Below are 12,391 nucleotides of genomic sequence, written 5' to 3'. Positions count from 1 at the left end.
TGGCATCTCCAAGACCGTCGTCATGGCAGCGAACATCATCAAGGCGCCCGGATCCTGAACAAGTAATCTTAAAAAGGGATGGGCATGTTATTTTTTCGCCTTTGAAACCCCCAATGGAGATGAAATTTTGGAACATCCGTTCGTTGGACCAACTAAAAAGGTCCTTGATGTCTTGGTTAGAGGGAGATTACCAACCTGGTGAAGTCATTAGAAGGATTCAGAGGCTTAGAACAAGGTTCTCATTTGAAACTGGAGAAACAATACGTTGGTGAGTTGAAGTTGAAAGCGACATTGATTGCATCCAAATGATGCATGGATCAGACGATATAGTGTTAACTGTTGTAATTTCTTAGATTTTAATGGTTGTCTGTCATGTTATTGTTGTATTTGTTATTGTTCTAGTACTTGTTCTTGTTTTAGTACTTGTTTTTGTTCCAGTGTTTGTTTTTGTTTCTCAGGTAATTGGTGTTGTAATGTTAGATGTTTGTGTTTGTTGTTCAAGTGTCATCTTCTATTTGGAATAAAAAGTAAACTTTAATGATAAATAGCATTGGTACACAGATTTATGAATATGAAAACTAAGTTGTGGAAGTAGATCCACGATATGGACATTTGTTCTTATTATGCCCTAGTTGTCTACGTATGCTACACTTCCTCTGCATTTTCTTTGCGACGTTCATTTCAGTTCTAATGCGCCTGCTATTTGGGCGACCACTTTTATTCCGCCGCATCGATTCGTTGTGCCAAACAATTTCCCCGTCATACTCTGGCCAATACGCCTCCAATGCTACCACCGGAAAGGGATTGTCGTATACATTGAGCAATGTTGCAACTTTGTAGATGGGAGACACTAGCGATAATGCATCGAAGTGGCTGTGTGAACACGCTGCAATGACATGGGAACAAGGCATACGATAGGCCTGAAATTGACCACAATCGCACCAACGGTCTGGTATTAGGACCCTATACTCTTGTCTGGGCAACCCTTGGTTGTGGTCAATTGTTTCCTTGACACTAAAAGTGTGGCCATGGCGGTCGAATTCCGTAACCCGATGGCTGCTGGCTTTGGCAGATTCCTGCCTCATAAACTTCATGCAGGCATCACTATATACCTGACTCGTCTGCAACACTTCATGCCAGCGCCTGCCTCTTGTTACGAACAACGTTGCCATCCGAAAATAGGTCGCACTCACCAATGCGGTTACCGGGAGGTTACGTATGCCCTTAAAGACGCCGTTCATTGATTCCACAAGATTTGTTGTCATGTGGCCCCACCTCACCCCATCGTCGTATGATCTAGTCCACTTTGCTATGTCGATATTATCAATCCACCTCCCTGCATCAGAATTTGCCAACACTATTTCCCGGCGATAGTATTGGAATCCAGGTTGGTTTAATGCATACCCCGCGTTTATCAAATGTTGCTTCAAGAAGTTATCCTTGAACTCCCGCATAAAATTTTGAGCGATATGCCTGATGCAGTAAACATGGGTAGACGGGGGGTCATGCCAACCATTTGCTGGATTATTGTATGCACTGTCTATTGAAGCGTGCCTGTCAGAAATCACACAGATGCCAGCTTGTGGAGTCACGTGCGTTCGGAGATTCTTAAGGAAGAAACTCCAAGCAGCAGCCGTTTCTCCTTCAACCAATGCAAAGGCTATTGGGAAAATATTAGAATTGCCATCTTGTGCGACCGCCATCAGTAACGATCCTTTGTATTTCCCATACAGCCAAGTTCCATCGACTTGAACAAGTGGTTTGCAGAATGTGAAACCGATGATGCAGGGACGGAATGCCCAGAAAAGTCTATGGAAAATTCCATTACCTTCTAGACGAGTTCCGTCAGGGGATTGTGCCGGCAAGGTCTCCATTATAGAAACCGTCCCAGGTGAATACAATCGTAGTGCAGCCAGGTAGCGTGGTAGTTGTTTGTATGATTCCTCCCAGTTACCGTATACTAGTTCAATTGCCTTGGTTTTCGCTAACCAAGCCTTTCTGTATGACGGTGTATATTTGAAAACAGCCACACAATGGGAGATAATTGTTTTGACCTTCAGTGACGGGTCAGCCTCAACTAGAGGTAATATGGAATGGCAGATCATATCATGGCTAAGTTTGCGATGATCCTGTGCCATGTTGGTGTTGACGCAAATGTGAGCTTGAGATATGGACCCTATCACCCACGCATTATGTTTCTTCTTGTACGATGCCATCAACCTATACCCACACTCCGGATTTTTGCATACAATAACGTATCTTTCCGGATTTGATTTGATAACATCGTAGTCAACACAGTTTTTCAAGTTCCAGTTCTTTATTGCTAACAGACACTCTTCCTTGGTCCGAAATTGGTCACCCTTCTTTAAGTCCTCATCAGACCTCATATATGGGTTGTAGAACATATCTGATGAGGGCTCATCCTCGCCCAAGTTAAGTGTTGTGAAGTGCGCAGGCGGTGAGTAGCGTTGCGCTATAGGTATTTGAACTTGGTCTTCGTCTTCAGAATGACGGTTCACCAAGTCATCAACCACGTCTTCAGCATCATCAACCACATCGTCTTCAACGTGGTGCTCAACATCTTGTTCGTCATCAATCACAGGATCAATAACCTGTGATTGAATATTCTGAGTTGGTTGAGGTTGTTCCAACACAATGTACAACACTATGTATTCGTAACCAGAGTACTCATGGTTACGAAGCATGTATTGTGTCTCCATGTCATTTTGTATCAATGACTTATAAAACTTGACAGAGTTATTTTCTGAAAAAAAAGGTTGTTGATAAAAAATTTGGGACACGGGTTGTCTTAGTTTGGACTCAATCTTCCTTTTCAGATAAGAGAAGTCAGCTCCTCTATTTAGACAAAACCGAGTGCATTCGGTGTTTCTAAATAGGAAGCCAGACATATCACATTCATAAGTCTCACCATTGACGTGAGCTTTGATTTTGTATTGTGATGAAGATGACATATTTTGTGAAGGTTTTGTGAAGATATTGTGATGGTTTTGTGAAGATATTGTGAAGGTTTTGTGATGATATTGTGAAGGTTTTGTGAAGGTTTTGTGATGATATTGTGAAGGTTTTGTGAAGGTTTTGTGATGATATTGTGAAGGTTTTGTGAAGATTGCTGTGAAGATATTGTGAATACCTTTGTGAAAATGTGTGTGCATATTTATACTGCAAGATTCCGACACATCTTTGCATGCATGTCTTCAACCAAGCCTTCCCCAAGAGCAACGCATGCAAAACTTGGACACGTGTAAAGCATGCAAGAACTTGCAGGCAACGTGGAGCTGCATCCATGTAATAATTTTGCCACGTCTACTGCCTATCCATCAAATGTATTCTCCACATAGTCTGAACTTAGTCTCAGCTTTAGCTTTGCTTCCACCAAAAACTTAAACTTCTTGAACTTCCAATACTGAATATCACACTTCCAATACTAAACTACCTCTTTTTTCCATTATGTGTTTAAACAACCTGATTAATTATTTTAAATATAATTCCCACGCATGCCTTATTATTTTAAACAACCTCTTTTATTCAATTTTATTTAAGCTTAATTATTAATTTTAAACAACCTGATTATTTATTTTAAATAATATTCTCACGCATGCCTTCCACGTGTCACACCTTTGCATCATCAGATTCCACCAAGTCTTCCCCAAGACAAGACAACTCCCACCTAGTCTGCACCAATGCATGCCAATACTACCACCTAGTCTGCACCTATTCTGCAGGATTCCCACGCATGCCTTCCACGTGTCACACCTTTGCATCATCAAATTCCACCAAGTCTTCCCCAAGACAAGACAACTCCCACCTAGTCTGCACCAATGCATGCCAACACTACCACCTAGCCTGCACCTATTCTGCAGGATTCCCACGCATGCCTTCCACGTGTCACACCTTTGCATCATCAGATTCCACCAAGTCTTCCCCAAGACAAGACAACTCCCACCTAGTCTGCACCAATGCATGCCAACACTACCACCTAGCTTGCACCTATTCTGCAGGATTCCCACGCATGCCTTCCACGTGTCACACCTTTGCATCATCAGATTCCACCAAGTCTTCCCCAAGACAAGACAACTCCCACCTAGTCTGCACCAATGCATGCCAACACTACCACCTAGCCTGCACCTATTCTGCAGGATTCCCACGCATGCCTTCCACGTGTCACACCTTTGCATCATCAGATTCCACCAAGTCTTCCCCAAGACAAGACAACTCCCACCTAGTCTGCACCAATGCATGCCAACACTACCACCTAGTCTGCACCTATTCTGCAAGATTCCCACGCATGCCTTACACTTGTCACATTTTTGCATCATCAGATTCCACCAAGTCTTCCCCAAGACAAGACAACTCCCACCTAGTCTGCACCAATGCATGCCAACACTACCACGCATGCCTTACACTTGTCACATTTTTGCATATTCAGTCTACTTGAAAACGAGTATAAATAGAGGGTCATTCTTGCAAGTTTTCATCAACCACTAACACTTTTATTCAGAGAACTCCGGCGAAACTTCTCATCCACCAAGCTTCGTTCTACATTGCAGTCATGTCTCTTCTTACCATGGGCCAAGAACACAGAGGCACTAGGGCAAACATTGCCTCATTCGTAAGTTTTTCTTGAACATTGCCTCTTTCGTATGTTTGTAATTAGTTTTTTAAAAGTCCAATCTAATGATTGTTTATATTGTTTGTTTTTAAAGGATCCTAAGAAATTTCGTCAACGTTCACACCCAATGCCTTATCCAGACCCATGGTGCGTACCTTACATAGAGCGTGCGGGTTTCAGTCATGTTATGCATGTCGTAAATGCCACAATTGATGTCAAATTCATTTTGGCTCTGTGTGAACGTTGGAGACCTGAGACACACACTTTTCACCTACCAACTGGTGAATGTACCGTCACATTAGAGGACGTGTACATGCTTTTGGGTCTTAGAATAGATGGTAAGCCTGTGACCGGAAATGTTCAACAGCCTAACCAAATATGTGTTCAAATGTTGGGGGTAGATCTGGTCGAGGGTGAGGGGTCTGCCAAAGCAAGGGTCAGGGTATTAAATTATCTAGCCTACAATTGTACCACGACTCCATAACTTTGACTGAGGAATCCTCCGAACAAGAAAAAGTCATAAAAACCCGGGTTTACATTATGCTATTGTTTGGGAACTTGCTATTTCCCGAAGGGACGGGAAATAGCATAAACTTTATGTACTTGAGTTTGCTCGGGGGCATTGATAGAATAAGCACATATAGTTGGGGTTCTGCAGTATTAGCATTCCTATATAGCTCTTTGTGTAAAAATGCACAAAATGAGCACTGTACATTTTCTGGATGTGCTTTTTTGCTCCAAACATGGGGGTGGTGGAGATTGCCGAGGCTAGCCCCAGAAAATCCTAATGTCTACTCCTTCCCCTACGCAACTAGGTAAATTTATGATGTTATTTCATTTTGTATATTTATTTTATAAATATTTTTAAATAATATTATTTATCTTTTTTTGTTTAGGTTCATTACAACCGGATTGGATTACAGTCTTACCCCCAAAAATAAAATTATATTTTATCGTCAACTCTTGGATCGTCTCCGAGCACAAGATGTATTACCACTAAATCACTCAGCTTCTAACTGATTTATTAATATCATGCATTCTCGATAAATAACATATTTACTTTTTTCTTTGCAGTTTATTTGGAGGCCATATTTGGGATTGGAACATCAACCCAACCCCGAAGATGCAGCTGTTTGGACAGCAAAAACGGCCATAATGCGGTTCACCACTGTGGAGATGCACCAAAGTGACCGTGTCAAGCTTCAATTCGGAATGCATCAAGAAATCACAGGCCCCCCAATGTCTATGGAACCTTGGCATCTAAAAAAAGTCAGCCACCAGTGGTATGCCTAAAATTGGAAGGAATTTGCTAAGGAGTTTCGTAAAATGTGGAAAGACCGTGCCCACTATGTTCTACAATTTCCGGTGGCGCCCAACGAAATGAAGCCGACAAGGGAATATGTGGATTGGTATAGAGCAAATACAAATCCAGAAATGATTGTGTCTGACCCGTTCTATTTGGACGATCCCCGGATGCAACAGCCATATTTCCAACAACAACAACCACCACCTTATTACCAACAACAACCACCACCACCATTTTACCAACAACAACCACCACCACCTTATTACCAACAACAACCACCACCACCATATTACCAACAACAACCACCACAACACATGTCCACCCCCCAACCAAATCAACAATACATACCACAAACTCAACCCCAATACCATGAAGACTACCACAACAAACTCAACATTCCCACCACCATCAACAGTCCCAACACCTACCACAAATCAATCCCCCCACTTCCACCAATCCCAACACTTCCATCACGACAATGTCCCGAGCTCTTCCAGTCCTCCACCTAGCCCCGACATGGGTATACAAGAGGACTACCAACAGGACTACTACACACCACAACAAACATTGTACTTTGGCCAACCCGATTCAACCCTAAACTACCAAAGACCACAATTCGAGGGTGCACCCAGCAGTAGTCAGTTTGTCCCACCGAGACAAAGCTTTGAGGGCGCAGAGGGGACCCGTCTTTCCTACAGCACTGAAGGGACTTCGACCCAACCACAACGGCAAATGGCAAGGGGACGCGTTAGGGCAAGGGGTGGTAATAGGGAAGCACCACCACCACGTGAACCGTCTAGGCGAGTAATTAGACCTCCCCCGTGCGGATCGTATCAGGGACCGCATCATATGTGATTAATCATATCTTTGTAATATTTGTCTTGTCTATTATTATAATAAAAATATTTTCTGTTTTATTATCTTTATATCTTTATCTTTATCTTTAAAGATATTGTCTATCATATCTTTATATATATATATATATATATATATATATATATATATATATATATATATATATATATATATATATATATATATATATATTAATTTACATGTGTATAAATATTTATTTACATGTATATAAATTAATTTTTTTTCAAAAAATTTACAAATAATATTAATTACTTATAAATTAATTTAATATATATATATAAATTAATATATATATAAATCAATATATATATATATATATATATATATATATATATATATATATATATATATATATATATATCTTGTAAATAATTTTATTTATATATATGTGTTAATATAAAATAATATAATTAATAAAAAATATAAATTTATAAATTAAAAAAAATTAAATAAAAAAAATATAACATATAAAAAAAAATAATAAAAAAAAATGGAATGGGTGTAGGCGCCACTCCTAGTGGCGACTTGCCCTACCCATTAAGGGTAGGCGCCAACTAGGGTGGCGCCTATGTAGTAATTTTGGCCAAAAATGACCATTTGTGTAATATTTTTGAAAAAATGGTTAATTTTGAAAATTTTTTAAAATTTCTGGATATTTAAAAAAAAAATTCTGAGATTCAATCTGAGTTCTTTAGAGTTGCACCATTGGAGTGAAAAAGTAGTTGAGTTGCTTCAAGCTGACGTGGCTTAATAAGTCCTACAAAGAATCCAAAAATGGGTTCACGGTTGGAGATGCTCTTAGAATTTTGTCATATTAGTTTGTTAATGGTCGTAATTATGAACAATTTCAACTCACAAAACATAGACAAAAGAGTATGCCATGATGAAAGAAAAAAAAAGTGAATAGAAAAAAAAGAAAAATAACTTACTATAAAACATGACTTTTTTATATAAATTTAATATTATATGTGTGTAACTGTAAGATATTTTAGGAATATTAATCAGCGGGGCATGGACGGATGGATACATCTTCATCCCCATTACTCCGTGAATCCAACGAAGATCCATAGGCATAAAAAGAAATATTTAAACCAAATTAATACTAGTAAAAAATATTCAAAAAAATATTAATGAGAAATTAAGAAACTAATCTTTTATCATAAATTTATTATTTTGACAAATCTATGTTCATAAAAGTCATGTCCACCAAATTTTCAAATATAATAAATTTAAAATTATAAATTCATTAATAATATATGGTTTTCTAAATGGGACGGGATAGGTTGGTTGTCTTCGGTTCCAAAGTACTTTTGGAAGAATTTTATTCTTCATACGAAAAAAATTCTCAATCTTTGAGACCTCAATTTAACATGAAAATTACCCATGAGATCTCTATTAACAGTTGTAAGTTAACATTCATATTTATATTTTTCATATAATAAATAATATTTGAGTCTAATTCTCTTCTATGAGAGAGTAGCCATTGGATCATGTCTTAGTCCCTATTATAGGATGTGAAAACTCATTAAATTTTTTGATAAATATATATTGTCAAGATATCTTATGATCTTGAACCCGTTGTAGCTCATCATGCATCCTCCAATATTTACAAATGATGTGTTCTAAGTTTATAATTAGGAAGTTTCTCTTGCTCTTTTTCAATCAAAGTTAAAGTTCCAAAAATTAAAAAGTAGAAATAAATATCGATCTATTTAAAACAACAATGAGGAATGATGTGTTCTAAGTTTATAATTAGGAAGTTTGGGTTTTTTTCAACTTAAAAATATGGGGAGAAATTGGATAACAGGAATATTAGTATCCATTCTAAATTCACTCAATTTATTTTAATATATATTTTATTATTTAGTTTGATAATTTAAAATATTAAATATGTATTCAATTTTTTTATATTTTGAATTTTACTTATTATTTAAATTGTATATATGAAAATATTTTAGGTTAAATTTTATTATTTATAATTTAATTTTAAAAAATAAATATTTTTATTAAAAAATTGATTTAATTAAATAGATGATGGAGGGACAGGGATATCCAAACTTATCCCAAACAAATATTATTTGAAAATCTAGATTTTGAGTAACCACCTCTGATCCATGCCTAAGTGAGTCTCATGCGATCAAAATCAAAGTGATTTATATGTGATCTTATTTTGTTTTTATTCATTTCTAATTCTCACAAACATGAGTGATTTAAAAGACACTAGGTTTGTGGCTGTTTTTTTAAGAACGAATTTAAATAATTGTAAGATGATCAATGGAGTTCAGTTTACTAGCAGGATCTATCGTCCCTTGCTAAATTAATGATGTTTGCTCTGTACATTGACTTTATGGAAAATATTTAGTGTAATAAATTATTGATATAATTAGTCCCCATGTCTCATAAGTTAATTTTAAGTTCTACTTTAGTCCCTTAATAAAAAATCATTACAGTTTGGTCACACAATATTAGTTCTGTTAGCAATGTTGGTTTCTTCCGTTAGTTAAGCTGAGAAAACGTTAGTATTTGCCAAAGTGGCGTGCCAACTGTGTAATTACTCATCAAAATGATTAAAAAACTATTATTTATGATTGTCTGTGTTAGAATAGAATCTAGGTTGTGTTGAACTTTCGTTAAGGTTGTCTGCATAAAAAAAACCTCATCTTGTGTTCACTTTCTTCCGCAATCCCGTCGTGTATGTTGTCTGCGTTAGAATCAAGGTTATGTTAAACTATCATCGTACATCCGTTTCTAGGGTTTTAAACTCCATATTCTCTAATGTCAAAGTTGTCAAGCAGTGCTTTTATTGGAATAACTGAGTTGGTTATCCGTAGAAACAAAAGATAATGTTTTTGCGAAGAAGAAAGTGTCATTCGTACACAAAAGGAGAGAGTGTTTTTGCGAAGAAAAAAGTGCCATTCGTACACAAAAGGAGAGAGTGTTTTTGCGAAGAAGAAAATGTCATTCGTACTGTGGATGACATGAACAATGTTAATTTTGGGGTTGTAGAAATTACAAGAATCATATGCATAAGGGATGCAATTGTTTCAAATGGTTAGATGACGATTGTCGATGAAATGGATCTGAAGATTCAAAGGCAAAATAAGAAACTATACAAATTGAAGAATAAAATCAGTCCGACTAGAGGATTGTTGAAAGTGTCCATTGTGGTTGGAATAATGAGCTTAGTGGTGAATGTTGTATTTGTAACAATGTATTTTTAGGTTTGGATTTTCTATCAGTATATGAATTTATCTGTCTTTTATGTGTATCTGTCATGAAATGTATTTGTCAACATTGTTATCTATGTTGGCTGCATTTGATGAACAAAAGCACCTTTGTGTAATGAGTTTATGAATGAAATGAATTTGTCATATTGTCATTAGTGAAATGTTACTTTTGTTTCCAATGAACATATCAGAACAAATGTAACTTTGTGTAATAAGTTTATGAATGAAATTAATTTGTCATTATGTTATTAGTGAAATGTTACGTTTGTTTCCAATGAACATATCAGAACAAATGTAATTTTGTGTAATGAGTTTATGTAACATAACCATAAGTCATAACAATGTTGACAAATACATAATTTTATAACTTTGTTTCCAATGAACACCTTTGTGAAATGAACAAATGTAACATAACCATAAGCCATAACAAAAGGTTGCATTATAAGTCATAACAAAAGTGACATTATAAGCCATAAATCAGAAACTACAAAATAAGCATTGTAAGCCATATGTTACATAACACAACCAACAAACGTGGCATTATAAGGCATGAGTCATAAATAACAAAATAGGCATTGTAATCCATATGTTACATAACATAACCAACAAAAGTGGTTAAGAACAAAACATAAGTATTAGGGTTGGCTAAGAATAAATTTTAGGCCTTTTTGAAGTCTCCTTTTCTTTTTGGGTGATTGCTGAGTTGAACCTCCAGTTGGTGTTGGCTGACTTGAAGCAGTAGGAAGTGATGGATGACTTGAAGCAGCAGGTAGTGATGAGTGACTTGAAGCAACATGCAGTGATGGATAACTCAAAGCAACAGTTGGAGTAGGTTGAGTAATAGCAACAATTGGGGTAGCCTGATTAGCAGCAAATGGGCTAGGCTCAGTAGCAGTAGTAGTTGGGGTAGGCTGAGTAGCAACAGTTGGGCTAGGCTCAATAGTAGGAACAATTGGGGTAGATTGAGTTGAATTTGTAGGCAACTTGCATGTGCCCTTGTTGTGACCATCTTACGACATCTACTACATTTGATACCAAATTTTGCTCGTTTGAGTTGTGACTCATTTCTCACTTGTTCTCCAGCCTTCTTGTTCATTTTCTTATCGGTCTACTAGGTTGCCTTTTATGGGGGTGGTTGCAGGTCAACAACATCTGATTTTGTCCAAATTGATTCCCTTTGACTAGATAAATCATTGGTGCATAGCAAGCCTACTATTTTTTGTAATATTCAAGCACAAAATTATCAAATTGTAAACGTTGATCTTTCATGCATGAAATTGCATTACAGCATGGCAGCCTTGTAAGCATCCACCTTCTACATGAACATTCATGCTTTGATAAATTAACATCAAGCTTTTCTCCATTGAATGATATATGCCTAACCTCATAGTCAAATTCACTTGCACGTCTATTACAAATGAAGAAAACAATTATGAAGTCAGTGCTATATCAAGTCAACTGTTAATGTCTCAAACAAATACGAAGTATTACCTAATAATCCAATTGTTTGTTCTTTATGATTCCTTTTCCAGTTTCTTTTCTATATTTGGTAGAATATTATCATCAAATTTGGCAATCTTCTGTCTGTTGGACTCCCACCTTTGCATCAAGTACACTCTTGTCTCTTCAATCATAGTCACAATAGGCTTGGCTCTTGCTACTACAAATACTGAGTTGAATTCCCCTTACATGTTATTCACCAAAATATCATACCTTGGACTAGTTCTAAACCTTGATTTGCTTCAGAACCTCGGCGGAATCTTCCACTTGTGCTTGAATGCCTCTTCATTAACACTTTTCATTTCACGCATTATTTTTCCCAAGCATTTGCATGTCTGGTGGTTGCAGCCTTCCATGTCAGTTCCTTTAATTTAGCACCTGGAAACTTCTTCCTGAAATTTCTATATAAGTGCCTAACAAGAATATCACATATCAAAGGTATCCACTTCAGTACCTAACAAGAATAACTTATGTCACATACCAAATATGACTTAACATTTCTCCCATGGGAAACCTTTCTTACATATGACTTTCATCCTCTTGTTATCATTTTTCCTAAATTTCAAGTTTCTACCTGAATGAGTAACATGTGTTCTATCTGCCTCTTTAAATTCTTCCTTAGTAACAAATAAGTCCCTAATGCCCACTTGTAATCCTCCATTCTTTTTGGAAGTTTGAATGTTGGAAAATCATCTTTTAACACCTCTTCATATTCATTATCATACTCTTGGGATAAATCATCACTATCATATTCCTTAATGTCACTCAAACCTCTAAAGCTTTCCTTTGGAACCTCTTCATCTTCACTATCAACTGACCCACTGCCTTCAACTATTTCTTCCACCTCCCTTT

Source organism: Lathyrus oleraceus, chromosome 5 (genome assembly GCF_024323335.1).
Source record: "Lathyrus oleraceus cultivar Zhongwan6 chromosome 5, CAAS_Psat_ZW6_1.0, whole genome shotgun sequence".
Lineage (NCBI taxonomy): Eukaryota > Viridiplantae > Streptophyta > Magnoliopsida > Fabales > Fabaceae > Lathyrus > Lathyrus oleraceus.
Note: the sequence above shows the minus strand (reverse complement) of the source record.